This window comes from Phyllobates terribilis, unplaced genomic scaffold (assembly GCF_046119375.1).
Source record: "Phyllobates terribilis strain yellow unplaced genomic scaffold, ASM4611937v1 Scaffold_261__1_contigs__length_2674298, whole genome shotgun sequence".
Classification (NCBI taxonomy): domain Eukaryota; kingdom Metazoa; phylum Chordata; class Amphibia; order Anura; family Dendrobatidae; genus Phyllobates; species Phyllobates terribilis.
The window spans coordinates 2,120,508-2,137,929 of NW_027363021.1; positions in this window are offsets into that span (position 1 = coordinate 2,120,508).

Sequence of the window (17,422 nt, forward strand, 5' to 3'; positions counted from 1 at the left end):
TCTGATTAATTTTGTTTGGGGGACGGGGTCTATCACATACGGCTGGACATCTGCCGGCTGCACAGATCCCAGTAAGCACATTTTGCCCCAGGGGTCGCCCCTGCTCTGATGATGATGGTGAAGAGGAGACAAACATTACAGCACAACTCCTGGACGCATGCTCTCATCATTGGATAAAAGAATTGTATTACAGCAGTATAAGCAGATTACTCATCTATTCGTGTAATTTCCGTAGTCTTCAATGGAGAAGGCTGCAAGCAAGATGGTCTATAGGAACAGAGGCTACACAGAATCTTCTTTATCCTGATAGGTGATGGTTCAGTGTCATGTAAATTTAAATAAAGTTGAGAACGTTTGACACCTAATTGCAATGCTTCATGTATTTATTTTGTATGCTTCTGTCTGATTTTGTTTGGGAGTCGGGCTCCATCACATATCACTGAGTGACACGTCTGACATCTGCCGGCCGCAGTTTTGCCCCAGGGGTCGCCCCTGCTCTGGGGAGTATGATGGAGCAGAGAAGATAAGCATTACAGCACAGCACCTGCAAGTGAGCGCTCATCCTCAGAATAAGGACTTATATTACAGTATTACAAGCAGCTTCCTCGCCTCATTCACACAGGGAGTATTTTGGGCAGTAATTTACATTAGTATTTGTAAGCTAAAAACCAGAGGGGAACAAACACAGAGAAAAATAATAACTGTACCACTCTCACCTCTTCTGTGTTTTGGATCCACTCCTGGCGTCTGTTAACAAATACTGATGCAAAATATCGCCATGTAAAAGGGCCCTAAATCCTTACTGACTGATTGGACAATTCTTTACAAAAAAACAATATATGCCTCACCATGCATTTAATCCATCCTGCTGCTCATATCTTCTGGGCTCAGACCCACAATGCCGTGACTCTCGGCCAGTGTACATAAGGAGAAAGTGGGAAAAGTCTCCAATAAAAAATAATTCTCACTTTATTGGTGCAAAATATTAAAATATATAAAAGTCCATGATAGCGGAGACGCAATCTCGACGCGTTTCTGGTTACGCCCTTAGTCAGTGATCCTGTTGTCATGACAACCCGCGCCTCCAGGTATCCCAGCGACGGTGGCCTGCTTAGACCGAGCTAGGAGCATGGTCTCAGAGGCTTCTATCACTGTAACACTGACAGGTAGAATTCATTGCAATGCTTTATAACAGCGATTATACTAATAAAAGCTAGTCCCATAGAGGGACTAAATGAAAAAGTAAAAAAAAGAATGTGAAAAAATATAAAAAAAACCTAATCAAAAAATAAACAGAAAAGAAAATGAAAATAATGTTATATCAATAAATGGGTAAATTCATACAAAAACTAAAATAAACCAAAAAGGTCCACATATTTGTTATCATCACGTCCATGGCCTATAAAACGATCACACTACTTAACGCCTTCAGTGAACACTGTAAAAAAAAAAACTATTCTTTTTCATCTTACCACCAAACAAAGAGTGGAATAAAACACGATCAAAAAGTTGAATGGAAATAGAAATGGTATAGCTGAAAACTAGTGACGAGCGAGCACTAAAATGCTCGGGTGCTCGCTGCTCAAGTCAAGCAAATTGGAATACTCAGGTGCTCGGTCCAAGTAACGAGCCCAATGTAAGTCTATGGGAAACTCCAGCATTCTTTCGGCGGCCCCCCCCCCCGGTGGTCTGCAGAGGGCCTAAAAATTGCCCAAATCGATGGGAACAGTACTAAAATGACATGGGAACAGCATGGGGAAGACTCCTGGAAGCATTTCTGACTCCCAGGTCAATAATATCAACAATGTTGTCAGAGGTATTACGCCACTTTTACAGACTCACAATAAAACATACAAAAACTAAACCAAAATGGATTTTCCTGGGAAATATGTTAAGGAACATTCTTTCCAGGGTAATGACTTGTATATAAGGCAAAATAAATAACCAAAAACAAAAATGCTCCTTCACACCTTGGGCTATGTTCACACATAGCGTTTTTGATGCGTTTTTTTGCATTTTTGCATTGCTTTCAACCGTGACAAATGCATTCACCGGGAAATGGCATTTTAACATTTTACAACCTTATCTGGCCATGTGGTGTGTGAAACATCATCAGACACATCCTGTTTCATTTATGAAGGAGGGATTGTGAAAGTCACAAACACTGTTTTTACTGCCTTACTATTCTTAAAGGGCCAGCAGTCGGCTATGCTTTGTTGTTCCCATTATTAAAGAGTGGGTCTCCTATACTGTTATTGCATATGCAGTGACTGCAAGGGCTGCCAAAAATTTGGACGCAACCCAATACCTCTTTGAAGAGACATAGAGGAGGGTCTCAGTAAAAAAAAATATTCCCATTATAAAGGAGTGGGTCTCCTATAGTGGTAATACCCATGCTGTGACTGCAAGGGCTGCCAAAATTTGGGAAAAACCCCACTAACAATTTAAAGACACATAGAGCTGGGCCACAGTAATGACATGTTCCCATTAGAAAGGTTAAGGATCTGCTATACAGTTATAGGGTATGCAGTGAGTCCAACAGCCGCCAAAATTTGGGAAAAACCCCACTAACAATTTAAAGACACATAGAGCTGGACCACAGTAATGACATGTTCCCATTAGAAAGGAGAGGGTCTCCTATCCAGTTATAGGGTATGCAGTGAGTCCAACGGCTGCCAAAATTTAGAAAAAACCCTATTACCAATTTAAAGACACATGGAGCTGGGCTACAGTAATGAGTATGACATGTTCCCATTAAAAAGGAGTGGGTCTCCAATACTATTTGCCTATGCAGTGAATGCAAAGGCTGCCAAAAATTACGAGGCACTCCAATGCCCCTTGCAAGAGATGTAGAGGTTGGAGGGCCTCCAGAAAACAATGTTCCCATTATTAGGAAGTGGGTCTCCCATACTCTTTGCCTATGCAGTGAATGCAACGGCTGCCAAAAATTTGGAGGAACTCCAATGCCCCTTGCAAGAGACGTAGATACGGTGATATGGTAGTGATATGGAGGAGGATGTGAAGGATGAGGAGAAGGAGGAGGACAAGAGCAAATAGACAAAATCAGGAAGCGTATACCCATGTCTGGGTGTGAAGACAGAGGTGCATGGGAATACAGTTAGACCTCCCCAAAAAAGACACTGTATTTGAGTTTATGTTACGCTGCTATCATTCAGTGATGTTGAGAAGTCTGGCCCAAACCAGCCTTTGATAATTTTTATGAGTCAGCCTGTCAGCATTTTCAGTTGACAGCGGCAGGGCAGGCCAGGACCTCCAAGGTGTATAGAGCCAGTTCATGCCACGAGTCCAGCTTGGATACTCAATAATTATAAGGCACAGAGGAATCAAGGACTACGTTGGCACAGCCGGCAAGGTACTCCCTCACCATCTTCCGAAACTTTCCCCTCTTTGGGAGAGTACCCCGTGCCTCAGGACCTGTGCGGTGTGAGGGTCTGAGAAAACTGTCCCAGAACTTTGACAGTGTTCCCCTGCCTCTGCTGGATTGAATTTGTGTCTCTCTCGCCTGTACTCCTTGGTTGTCAAACGAACTGTGACCTCTGCCGCCAGCGTTTTCAGATGGGAATTTTTTAAATGATTCCGCAACAAGAGCCTTCTCGTACTGCACCATTTTATTAGGCCTCTCCTGCAAGGGAATAAGAGACAGAAAGTTCTCCTTGTAGCGTGGGTTTAGAAGTGTCACCAACCAGTAAGGACTGTCATCCAAAGTTTGGACAAAGCAAGGATCAGGGGAAAGGCAGCGTAACATAAACTCAGCCATGCGTGCCAGATTGCTAACAGGCAAGACTTCTGTGTCCTCATCAAAAGGATGACTGACCATGCTCTTCATGACTGGAAGCCATGGGATTTTATGAGCTGTCCCTGGCCAAGGGTATAGATTGAGAAAAGTAGGGGTCCTAGGACTGAACCTTGAGGGACTCCAACAGAGAGGTGGGGGGATGAGGAGGTAGTGTGGGAGTGGGAGACGCTAAATGTGCGGTTGGAAAGGTATGAGGAGATCCAGGATAGGGCAGGGTCTTTGACTCCAAAGGAAGAGACGATCTGCAGTAGGAGGCAGTGGTCAACTGTGTCGAAGGCAGAGGACAGGTCAAGAAGAAACAGTACAGTGAATTGTCTGTTAGCTTTGTCTGTAAGAAAGTCATTAGTAATTTTTGTAAGGGCAGTTTTGGTGGAATGGTGGTGGCGGAAACCAGATTGTTGGTTATTGAAGAGAGATAGATGAGAAGTGAGAGGAAAGTTCAGCGTGAACGTGTTGCTCAAGGAGTTTGGAGGCAAATGGGAGAAGTGATATGGGGCGGTAGCTGGACAAGGCGGTTGGGTTGAGAGATGGCTTTTTGAGAATGGGAGTGATTGTGGCATGTTTGAAGGCAGGGTGGAAGGCACCAGAAGTTAGTGATAGGTTGAAAAGATGGGTTAGGGATGGGATGAGTGTGGGGGTGAGGTTGGGGGGGATGGGATGGGGTCGAGTGCACAAGTGGTGAGATGTGATTTGGAAAGGAGACGAGTGAGGTCTCCTTCCATGATGTTGAAAAGGGAGGTTATGGGGGAAGGGCAATGGTCTGGGAAACAAAGGGGTTGTGGTGGTCGGATAGTAAAGATTTGCCGTGTTTGGTCAATCTTGTTTTTGAAGTGTGTGGCGAACTCCTCAGCAGAGATGACGGAGGTCGGAGGGGACAGTGGTGGGCGGAGGAGAGAGTTAAAAGTGTTGAATAACTGTTTGAGGTTGTAGGATAAGGAAGATATGAGGGTTGTGAAGTAGGCCTGCCTAACAGAGGCGAGGGCTGATTTGAATGCGAGTGTTGTTGTTTGAATGCAGTGAAGTCATCTTGCGATTGTTTTTTCTTCCAACGCCGTTCCGCAACCCTGGACGCTTGCCGAAGCGGTTTAGTGAGGGTGTTGTGCCAGGGTTGCCTATTGACTTGTCGCACTCTGCCATGCACAAGAGGGGCGACTGAGTCAATAGCTGATGCGAGAGTGGCATTGTAGAAAGCAGTGGTGCTGACAGTGTCGTGGAGTAAAGATATGGATGTCAGTGGTAGAACAGAGTCAGAGAGTGTGTGAGTGTCTAGATATGCAAGGTTTCTGAGGGGGTGTGCTAGTTGCTGGACATGTGTGACAGGTGAGGAGGACAGGGATGAGAAAGTGAGTAGACGGTGGTCAGATAGGGGTAGGGGGGAGGTTGTGAGGTTAGATAGGGAGCAGAGTTGGGTGAAGAAAATGAGGTCTAGTGTGTTCCGTCTGTGTGGGTGGCTGAGGAGGACCACTGAGTAAGTCCAAAGGATGAAGTAAGCGACAGGAATTTGGATGCTTTTGACTGGCGAGTGTCAGTGGGGATGTTGAAATCGCCCATGATGATTGTGCAATGTCAGCAGAGAGAAAGTAAAGAAGCCAGGTGGAGAATTGGTCAATAAAGGCAGTGACTGGGCCTGGAGGTCAGTATATGACAGCTACTTGGAAGGAGAGTAGATGAGGACAGAGTGGACTTCAAAAGAAGGGAGAGTAAGGGAGGGTAGAGGTGGGAAAGGGCTAAAGGTGCAGTTGGTAGAAAGGAGAAGACCCACTCCTTCGCCATGTCTATTACCAGGGCGAGGAGTGTGGGTGAAGTGGAGGCCACTGTAACACAGCGCAGCAGGGGAGGCAGTGTCGGAGGGTGTCAACCATGTCTCTGTGATGCCCAGGAAAAAGAGATAACGAGAGGTAAAGAGGTCGTGGACAAAATGGAGCTTGTTGCAGACATAGCGGGCGTTCCAGAGTGCTCCAAAGAGAGGGAGCAGGGTGGGTGGGCATCAGCGGCACGGGTTTTAAGTAGGAGAGGTTGCGGTAGTTTGCAGTTGGTTGGAAGCGATAGGAGGGGGTATTGGTGGGAGGTGTGAGCTGTTTGGGTCCAGGATTGGGAGATATGTCGCCAGCAGTGAAGAGAAGCAGAGAGAGGGAGAGCAGGTGGGAGAAGGAGAGTGTCTGGCTTGTTTTATGTTTTGTTAGGATAGATCTGAGCTTGAGGAGCAGGTCTGCAGATGAGGTCAGGTGGGGAGGTAAGAGGGAAGGAGAGATGATTATTTGGTTAGAGGGTGCTGGGGTTTGAGGACAGCGAAGGAGAGTAAGGTTTAGTGGTGCCAAGAAACTAAGGGCGTATGTAAGTATAATGAAGGTTTAAGTGTGAATGAGAAAGAGAAAGAAAAGAGGATCATATCTCATTAGACTACCATTCACTGGTGTACACCACCATAATTATATCGAGTATAGACTGGGAAGGGAAAAGAGGAAAAGATGTGAATGGAAAATAAAATATAACGTTTATTGAAAATTACTATTAAAATAGATACATTTGTGCAAAACGTGCATTAATAAATGCATACAGGGTCACCAGCTTCCAAATGGTGACCCACAAAACCCGGTCCGTAGTGAGGTGGATAAAATAGTATTAGAAATGCCTAACCCAGCCCCTAATTATTGGGTCATGGCTGTATATTATACACCTAAATTAGCCCAATGAGGCCCTTAGAAAAAGCCGGTATACCGGCGAAACGCGCGTCAGGGACCGAGTCCCGTGTTCTGATAGTATAGGTGGATAGGGAAATTGATTATACCAATGAATAACAGTGTAACATTCTGAGCAACTCTGATTAAAGCTTCTCTGGCTAACCTGTGATCCATATCCATCTTTTCCTCTTTTCCCTTCCCAATCTATATTTGATTGAGAAAGAGAAACTAAGCACAATTAGTAGATGGTCACTCGTACCTTCTGGTCACTTCTGGCCCATTTCTGGCTTATTTCTGATAAAAACCCTTAAGAGCTAGATGTGCAAAGCTGGTAGAGGCAGACCCCAAAAGACTTGCAGCAGTAATTGCAGCAAAAGGTGGTCCTACAAAGTATTGACTCAGGGGGGCTGAATACAAATGCACATCACAATATTCAGATTTATATTTTTAAAAGTAATTCTAAAACCATGTATCAATTCCTTTACACTTCACAAATACTTGCTACTTAGTGTTGGTAAATCACATAAAATCCCAATAAAATACTTTAAGTTCATGGGTGTAACATGAAAAAATGTGGGAAGGTTGACGGAAAGGTTCAGTGGAAAGGCGCTGTAAATGTTGTGGGGTGAAACATGAAAAAAAAAGAAAAAAAGAACACACACAATTTGCCATTAATGCTTTGGTCTTGTTACGGCATTCACAATGATATGTTAACTCCTTTCATGTCAGTACTAGTGATGAGCGAGTAGGTTTCATTAACTCTTTCTGTGAGCATGCTCGTGTGCTCGCCGAGTATTTTGGTGTGCTTAGCATTTCTTTTAATGTCGCTGTGCCTGCAAGTGTCACGGCTGTTAGACAGCTGTGATACATGCAGAGATTGCCTGTTTGACAGGCAATCTCTGCATTTGTCACAGCTGTGGGATAAATAATGTGATATTTTAACATTATTTCGTCACTCTTGGGGCCTTGAACATGTAACTGATCCATTCAGTGAGTGTGCAGGTGTCGAAATAAAGTCATCCGTTTCGGACAGCCCCTTTATTCCTCCATCCTGTTATATATTTTTTGCTATATACAAATTGCTAGTCATTTTAAAGGGAATCATAAAATGAAGATAATCCAGCTCAACGAACCGTGAATAGGCTCTTTTTCACACAAAGTGCGTAACAGAGTACAAGGTCAGCATTACAGCCAGAAGGAATGCGACGTCAACGCGTTTCAGGTGACAGATCACCCTTAGTCATGACTTATCTGCAGACATCGGGCTAATCTCAAGGTTAATAGCGTTAGGAAGGTGACTGGCTGCCATCCCCAGAATGAGCACAAGGGAAAAAATTAACTTTATTCCTCCTGTGACTCGCCAGCTTTCAGTCATGCAGGTGTGCCTTTTGTCACCAATCTGTACACAGTAAGCAATGGTTGTAAGCACGCCCCAGCCCTTTGACTGACAGCTAGCTCTACAGTGCATCAGTGCAGAGCCACCTGTCAGTGGAAGTTCCAGGGCGTGCTTACTGCCACTGCTCACATTGTATGGAGTGGTGAATAAAGGCACGCCCTGCATGACTGAAAGCCGGCGGCTCACGGGAGGAATAAAGTTCATTTACTCCCATGTGCTGCACATTCAGTATAGTGGCCAAGCACTTCCTAATGGTATTACCCTGCAGATTAACCCTACATCAGCAGGTTAATAGCGTTATCCAATGTGACAGGTTCCCTTTAACTTAAAGGATCATGTTCACAACAGGAAAAGTCTTCAAACGCTTGTTTCTAATCTATTACTAGTTATTGGCCTTCTTGGTTGATGGCGTGTGGTGTGGAGTATTTTTACCGAATACAAGTTTCCATTTTGATAAAAAACAACACATTTTTACCGATATGGAGGCGAATTCCCTCCTCTTCACCAGCCTCCATTATTGGTTTTATCAGATCGTATACTCACTTTATCAAAGTTTAGTGGGTACTGTGCTGCAGACTCCAGCTGACGGACCACCACTTCATTAGGAGCCACGTTTCTGTTCCTCATGTCCCGCAGAATATTGGTCAAGTAGACGTCATCTAACCTCTTTATGGCCGCATTAATCAATGTGCTGTATACATTGATATTTGGATGGAATCCACAAATCTGTAAAACAAGTTACCGATCAGATATGCAAAAAGATCCTTGTCACTTGTTTTCTATAAAAAGGCAAATCAGTTTAAAAATGACATTATTTTCTAGACTTTATCAAGTAGGAGTAAAAAAAAAAGACACTAAATAAACTATGTAAACTAGCAATGTCATTACCGCCATGTCTTCCAGGAGCTGTAAACCATCTTTTTCTTTACGGCATGCCGTAGCGAGATTGCAAAAGGTATGGATGTTTGGTGCAATGCCTCTCTGTGCCATCATAGGCAACAGCTGCTGTAAAGAAACCATTCAGACGATCAGTTTTTACACTGTACGTGTGGCATGAAGTGTGGAAGAATCGGCACTAAGTTTCAGAATGTGTCAGTGTTCTCCATGACAGCCAACCAGATGCCACGTTTCATTTTACCAGGACAATAAAAGAAGAGCTCTGATTGGTTGTTATGGGTATCACTGTCCGTTTCGACAAAAAGTTTGTTTCTGCATGAGGCCCAACGCATTTTCAGAAAAAGGGAAATGCTAAAATCTGTATTAAACAGTATTCACACATAAAATATTGCTGCGTCCAACTGAATGTTGCATTTTGGCGGCAGCGCACAAAACGCCTTCATATAGGCTCAGGGCACAATTGCCTGCCGAAGTGCAAATTCACACAAGCACAATGCTTTGTGTTCAGGGGAAAAAAAGGCCATTTTTGATCCGTACAGCGTCCATTTGTCATCCATAACTAAAAAAAAACCTAATAGAAGGCCAGACACACTTTCCTATGTAATCTATGCAGTGCGTCCGGTAAAACATACCTGCCACACGGATTGTGTCTGATTGTTGTGCATCTGTCTGTCTTTTTCCGATATCACAGATGAAAAGAGCCGATACAAGTCTATGGGTCTGTGCAAAAACATTCAGCACCCGGATGGCAAAGAATAGGAGAAGCTCTGTAATTCAAGGATTTATTTATCCATCCGTCAAACATTGATGGGAAAAACGGACACACAGACCGAACACTGATGACACACCGAACAAACACTGCTGACACCAGGACCATTTTTTCCATGTACGTGGTTAAATATGGACATGTAAATGAGAAAATGTGTCATACTTTAGACTCTTTTGCTGGCTTGCCTTGCATCACTTTTTTTGCCCCCCAATTTTCAAACAATTTAGTGCATGCTGTGGTATTTAAAGCCATGCCCCTTCTGTCAAAGCCATGCCCATCTTTCAAAGCAATGCCCCTTCTTTCAAAACCATGCCCCTTCTTTCAAATCCATGCCCCTTCTTTCAAAGCCATGCCCCTTCTTTCAAAGCAATGCCCCTTCTTTCAAAGCCATGCCCCTTCTTCAAAGCCATGCCCCTTCTTTCAAAGCCATGCCCCTTCTTTCAAAGCAATGCCCCTTCTTTCAAAGCCATGTCCCTTCTTCAAAGCCATGCCCCTTCTTTCAAAGCAATGCCCCTTCTTTCAAAGCCATGCCCCTTCTTTCAAAGCCATGCCCCTTCTTCAAAGTCATGCCCCTTCTTTCAAAGCAATGCCCCTTCTTTCAAAGCCATGCCCCTTCCTCAAAGCCATGCCCCTTCTTTCAAAGCCATGCCCCTTCTTCAAAGCCATGCCCCTTCTTTCAAAGCAATGTCCCTTCTTTCAAAGCCATGCCCCTTCTTTCAAAGCCATGCCCCTTCTTTCAAAGCCATGCCCATTCTTCAAAGCCATGCCCCTTCTTCAAAGTCATGCCCCTTCTTTCAAAGCAATGCCCCTTCTTTCAAAGCAATGCCCCTTCTTTCAAAGCCATGCCCCTTCCTCAAAGCCATGCCGCTTCTTTCAAAGCAATGCCCCTTCTTTCAAAGCCATGCCCCTTCTTCAAAGCCATGCCCCTTCTTTCAAAGCAATGCCCCTTCTTTCAAAGCAATGCCCCTTCCTTCAGAGCCATGCCCCTTAATTCAAAGCCATGCCCCTTCTTTCAAAGCCATGCTTAGAAACAATTAGGCAGATATCTAAAAGTGTAGTTTCTATATGAATCGGTTGGAACTGTGGCGCCCCTGAGGGTTCAGTCGCCACATGGGTACTGCACCTCAGACCGAGGTGTGGTATCTCCTCTCCGAGGTAAGGATGGAGCACCACACGGGACCCAGCCTCAGAACTCAACACTACACCACTCCTGTCCTGTGGGGGGCTTATATGCACCAGGGTGCTGCCCCAGCCGGGATAAAGGAGATGGGGGGGGACCAAAGATAGGGGGAACCATGTAGTGGGTGAGGGTGGAGGACACACTTTTAGGTTACACTTACTGATACATCTATATATATATATATATATATATATATATATATAATCGTGTTATCCAGTCTGTCTGTCTGTCTGTCTGTCTGTCTGTCTGTCTGTCTTTCTGTCTGTCCTGGAAATCCCGCGTCGCTCATTGGTCTGGCAGCGGCCAATCAGCGCCGCGGGATTTCTGAAAAAAGATGGCGGCCGTTAGCGGCTCATCTGCGGGACGGAGATGCAGCCGGGAGATGACCGGCGCGAGGCGCTCATCTCCCGGCCGGTAGCAGCAGAAGGACCCCAACCGCCGGCGCCGCTGACCTCCATGCGGAAGGGAGGACCGGGGAGCGGCGCTGCAGGTCGGGATACTTCTGCTGCGAGCAGTCGCTCATGTCCCGGGTTCTCGGAGCGGAAGTAGCCGCACAGGCAGCGACGCTCCCCGGTCCTCACCAATACGATTCGATGATTGGTCTTCGGCCGCGACCAATCACTGATCTTGCCGCTAAAGTTAAACACTGCTGTGCTGATTGGTTGCCAACGCTGCCCGCAGTGTTTAAATTTCTCTGCAAGATCTGTGATTGGTCGCGGCCGCTATTTAAATGTGGCACCCAAATCGGTGATTGGTCGCGGGCAGCGTCCGCAAACAATCAGCACAGCAGTGTTTAAATTTCTCTGCAAGATCTGTGATTGGTCGCGGCCGCTATTTAAATGTGGCGCCCAAATCGGTGATTGGTCGCGGGCAGCGTCCGCGAACAATCAGCACAGCAGTGTTTAAATTTCTCTGCAAGATCTGTGTTTGGTCGCGGCCGCTATTTAAATGTGGCGCCCAAATCGGTGATTGGTCGCGGGCAGCGTCGGCGACCAATCTGCACAGCGGTGTTTAAATTTCTCTGCAAGATCTGTGTTTGGTCGCGGCCGCTATTTAAATGTGGCGCCCAAATCGGTGATTGGTCGCGGGCAGCGCTCGCGACCAATCAGAGATTTTTGACACAAATGTCCGGTCCTTAGTAACACCATGCGGCTACTGTCGGGAGATCAGCGGCTAGGGTGTGAAGGGAGGACCGGGGAGCGGCGCTGCAGGTCGGGATACTTCTGCTGCGAGCAGTCGCTCATGTTACGGCATCTCGCAACGGAAGTATCCGCACAGGTAGCGACGCTGATATCCATGCGGAAGGGAGGACTGGGGAGCGGCGCTGACATCCATGCGGCTAGGGTGTGAAGGGAGGAACAGGGAGCGCCGCTGCGGGTCGGGATACTTCCGCTCCGAGAAGCCGGGACATGAGCGACTGTTCGCAGCAGAAGTAACCGCACAGGCAGCCGCTCCCTGGTCCTCACCAATACGATACGCTGATTGGTCGCGGCAGGAGGGCGCGACCAGAAATTCGCTGTCCGCTCCTTAGTAACATGGCACGCGAGATTTAAAACCCGCTTCTATGATTGGTCGCGGACGCCGCCCGCAACCAATCACAGATTTTCGCGCCAATTTTAAACACGCTCTCCGGCCAATTACCGCAACATTTCAAATAGCTACGCCACCTTCGGGAGATAGCAGGGCTAACTCCGCCCATGTGGTCATGTGACTCACAAACTGCTCATAACGTACTGAGCAGGTTTTCTCACTCACACTGTGCGAGGGACTTCAGTCACACTGTGCGAGGGACTTCAGTCACACTGTGCGAGGGACTTCAGTCACACTGTGCGAGGGACTTCAGTCACACTGTGCGAGGGACTTCTGTCAGGTTTACTGAACACGTTCTGCCAGTGACAGCGCGCTAAAGAGATACTTCTTTACACTTCCTGTTTTATAATGGGTCGTAAGCGAAAATACGCCACGGAGGAAGACAGAAAAGCAGCAGAAGCAGCAAGACAACGACAACGTCGAGAGCAACAGACACCACAACATACTGCCGCCAGACAAGCCCAGGATGCGGAATCTCACAGACAATGTCGGAAACGGGAGACACCGCAACACACTGCCGCCAGACAAGCTAAGGATACGGAAGCTCACCAAAAATGCCGGGAACAGGAGACACCGCAACACACTGCCGCCAGACAAGCCCAGGACGCGGAATCTCACCAAAAACGCAGGGAACAGGAGACACCGCAACACACTGCCGCCAGACAAGCCCAGGATGCGGAAGCTCACCAAAAACACCGGGAACAGGAGACACCGCAACACAATGCCGCCAGACAAGCCCACGATGCCGAAGCTCACCAAAAACGCCGGGAACAGGAGACACCGCAACACACTGCCGCCAGACAAGCCCAGGATGTGGAAGCTCACCAAAAACACCGGGAACAGGAGACACCGCAACACACTGCCGCCAGACAAGCCCAGGATGCGGAAGCTCACAGAAAACGTCGGAAACAGGAGACACCACAACACACTGTCGCCAGACAAGCCCAGGATGCGGAATGTCACAGACAACGTCGGGAGCAAGAGACAACACAACACACTGGCGCCAGACATGCCCAGGATGCGGAATCTCACAGACAACGTCGGGAACGGGAAACACCGCAACACACTGCGGCTAGACAGGAACACGATGCGGAATCCCATAGACAATGTCGGCTTCATGAATCTCCAGAATCTAGGACAAACCGAGAACAACACGATCGACAAATTTATCAAAAAAGAATGCTCTACCAACTAAGGCAAACCCAGCAGAACATTCAAAAACTTGCACGTTACTTAACAGACAATGAAACTATAATTATTCAACGCTACTGTGGGAAGATGAATGTAGTTTGTTCAAAATGTGACTCTCTGAATTTCATAGAGGAAAAACCATCTGACAATCAGTTTACTCAATGCTACCAAAAAGGAAAATTGATGCTACCAAGACGTCACTACTCAGATCTCTTTGAGCAGTTGATGAAAGGAACGCATGAACACAGTATAAATTTTATGGAAAATATCAGAAGTATCAACAGTTCTCATGCGTTTGCTTCATTTGGTGCCAACATTGCACCGCCCCCTGGATTAGGACTGAATTGTTTTAAAATTCATGGCCAGATCTACCACCGCACTGGAACACTTCACCCAGAACTAGGACAACCACCAACATTTGCACAATTATACATCTTTGATCCAAATGAGGCTACAGAACAAAGGATGAACCGAAAAGAAAATGAAAAGTGTAATGCAGAACTGATGAACCTAATTGCCGCACATTTACAAACAATCAGCCCATTTGCTGCCGCATATCGCATGCTAAAAGACGTTGAAGCTGAGGAGGAACAGAGAGCTATACAAAATGGGACGGAAATGCCTTCTATTATCATGGCCATTAAACAAGAACGTCAACAAGATCCCCGATGTTACAACAAACCACGTGTAAGTGAGGTCGCAGTTGTTTTTCAAAACGATGATGGAGAGCCTCCTTTTCAAAGAGATATATTAGTCCATCTTAAGCCAGACAAAAACAACCCTTTCGTTCCTAAAACACAACGTATTAGCATTTTGCACAGCAACCTTGATGCTCTTCTGTATCCGCTATTCTTTCAAAGCGCTGATCAAGGGTGGCATGAAAACCTACACCAGCAAGGAACTTCAAGAAGAATTACACAACTACAGTACTACAGTTTTCTTCTGTCTGTGCAAAATTACTACAATCCTATTTTAAACGGTGGGAAACTGACACAACAGTACTTAGTCGACGCATACGTTAAAATTGAAGCTAATCGGCTCAATTTCATACGAATGAACCAAAAACAACTTAAAGTTGAAGACTACTGCGTTCTTCAAGAACATTTGCAAAAACAATCCATTCAAAAAGGAATTCCAATTGGAAAAACAGTAATTCTCCCGTCGTCCTTTGAAGGTAGCCCCCGCAACATGCAACAGCGTTATCAAGATGCAATGGCAATAGTAACAAAGTATGGAAGACCTGACATTTTTTTTTAACAATGACCTGTAATCCTAAATGGCCGGAAATAGCAGAAAATCTACAACCCTGGCAGCAAGTTGAACACAGGCCGGACTTAGTTGCACACGTATTTCGACTAAAACTCAGCAGTCTTGTTAAAGACATCAAAAATAGGCTTTTTGGAACAGTCGGAGCAATGGTACACGTCATAGAGTTTCATAAACGAGGTCTCCAACATGCGCATAAACTAATTATTTTAGACGCGGATTCCAAGTTTCGCACGGAGGACGAAATTGACAACACAGTGTGGGCTGAAATTCCTAACCAAGAAAAGTATCCTGAATTGTATAATATTGTAATCTGTAATATGGTTCATGGCCCATGCGGTGTAGCAAATCCAAAAAGTCCATGCATGGAAAACGGAAAGTGTACAAAAGGGTTTCCAAAGCAGTTGAAACAGCACACTGTTAAAGATTTGGACGGCTACCCATCCTACCGGAGACAACTGATTGATAACATTGTACACAACAAAAAGATTATAAATAACTCATGGATAGTTCCATACAACCCGTACTTATTAAAAAGCTACAACTGTCACATCAACGTTGAAATCGGCGCTTCAATAAAAAGTGTTAAATATCTTTTCAAGTACATCTACAAGGGGCATGACAAAGCTAACGTCGAAATACAACAAAAAACAGTCAATCACGATGAATCATCACGGTTTGTTGACTCAAAATATGTCAGTGATCCAGAAGCTGCTTGGAGAATATTTGCGTTTCCCTTGCATTCACAGTCCCATGCCATTATACGTTTAGCTATTCATTTACCAAATCAACAGCAGCTTTATTTCTTTGAAAATGCTCAAGTCGAAGATTTCTCAAAAAATTTAAGCACAACGCCAACATTAATGGAATGGTTTTTGCTGAACCAACGTGACGAAAACGCAAGGCAGTATTTGTATCGAGAGATTCCAGAGCATTACGTTTGGAATAAAACTTGGAAGCCAAGAAAACGAGGACTTAGCAGAATAATTGGACGCATGTATACTGTTAGTGTCAATGATCAAGAAAGATATTGCCTTCGGCTGTTACTACTGCATGTCAAAGGAGCTAGAAGTTACGAAGATTTGAAAACAGTTAATGGAGTATTGCACGATACATTTAAAGCTGCAGCTTTGGCTTTAGGACTTCTATTGGATGATACTATGTGGACACTTACTTTAGAAGACGCAGTTACCCTACATATGCCTAAGAAACTTCGTGAATTGTTCGCCTACATTTCTGTCTTTGGACCGCCTACAAATCCAGCTCAACTTTGGACAAATTTCAAAGAACATATAATTGAAGATTACTGCTTACGTCTTCACAACAAAAGTGGAAATTGTCAAAATTGCGAATCTTAAGCCATGCAAGATGTCCAAAATGTCCTACTACTGCATGGAAAAACGTTTTCAGACTTTATTTTGCCACAGCCTGCAAGTCAAGTTGCACAAATTCAAGAGTATGATGAAGCTTATGAATTATTGTTGGCAACAGAGAAGAAAAAATCCTTAAATCAACAACAACGGATTGCATATGACACTATTGTGAGCGCTTTAGAAAACCAAGCCGATCCAACGCCAAAAACGTCCTGGAGGCAGCGGTAAAACATACCTCTATGAAGTTTTAATGCATCACGTTAGAGGGTTGGGAAAAGTCGTATTGCCATCGGCTACAACAGGTATTGCAGTAAACCTTTTAAGAGGAGTTCGCACTATGCATTCACTCTTTGGGATACCAGTTCCAGTCAATGAAATCTCCGTTTCCAGAATCAAACAAGACACATTTGCAGGAAAACAGTTAAACAGTGCAAATCTTTTCATACTTGATGAGTGCACCATGGCACCCAAATATGCTTTGAGCTTAATTGACAGACTTCTGCATGAAGTTATGACTACAAATATTGCAGAAAAAATGAAATTTTTGTCCTTGGCGGAGATTTTAGGCAATGCCTTCCAGTTGTACCAAATGGAACAAGAACAAATATTATCGAGTCAACCTTAAAAATGTCAGACCTTTGGAAAGAGTTTAATAAACTCCAATTAATTAACAACATGCGATCTTCTGACCCAGAGTACAGCAACTGGCTTCTTAAACTTGGTAATGGTGAACTTAGCAATAAATATAACCTTGGAGAAGACATTATTGAAATACCAGAAGACATGTTGTCCACTGACTGCATCGTAAGTGATGTTTTTGGACAACGCGTTGAAATAGATGTGAACGACCAAAGCAGTGTTGAGAGGGCCTCTTCCTATGCAATTCTCTGTCCCAAGAACGATGACGTAGCTCTGCTAAATTCATGTGTGATGGATAGAATGCCTGGAGAGTATAAATTGTACAAAAGTGATGATTCGGTGGATGTCGACAATGAAGATGAACGAGAGCATTATCCAGTTGAATTTTTAAATAGTGTTACGCCATCAGGAATGCCATCTCACGGACTACAACTTAAAGTTGGAGCAATCGTAATATTGCTGCGGAATCTAAATACAAGAAATGGTCTATGTAATGGAACTCGCCTTATTGTTCCTGGACTCCATTCCCACATAATTCAAGCAACAGTGATCACTAGATCTGCAAAAGGAGAGGAAGTGTTCATTCCACGCATTGATTTATGTCCTTCAGACACCGGTCTTCC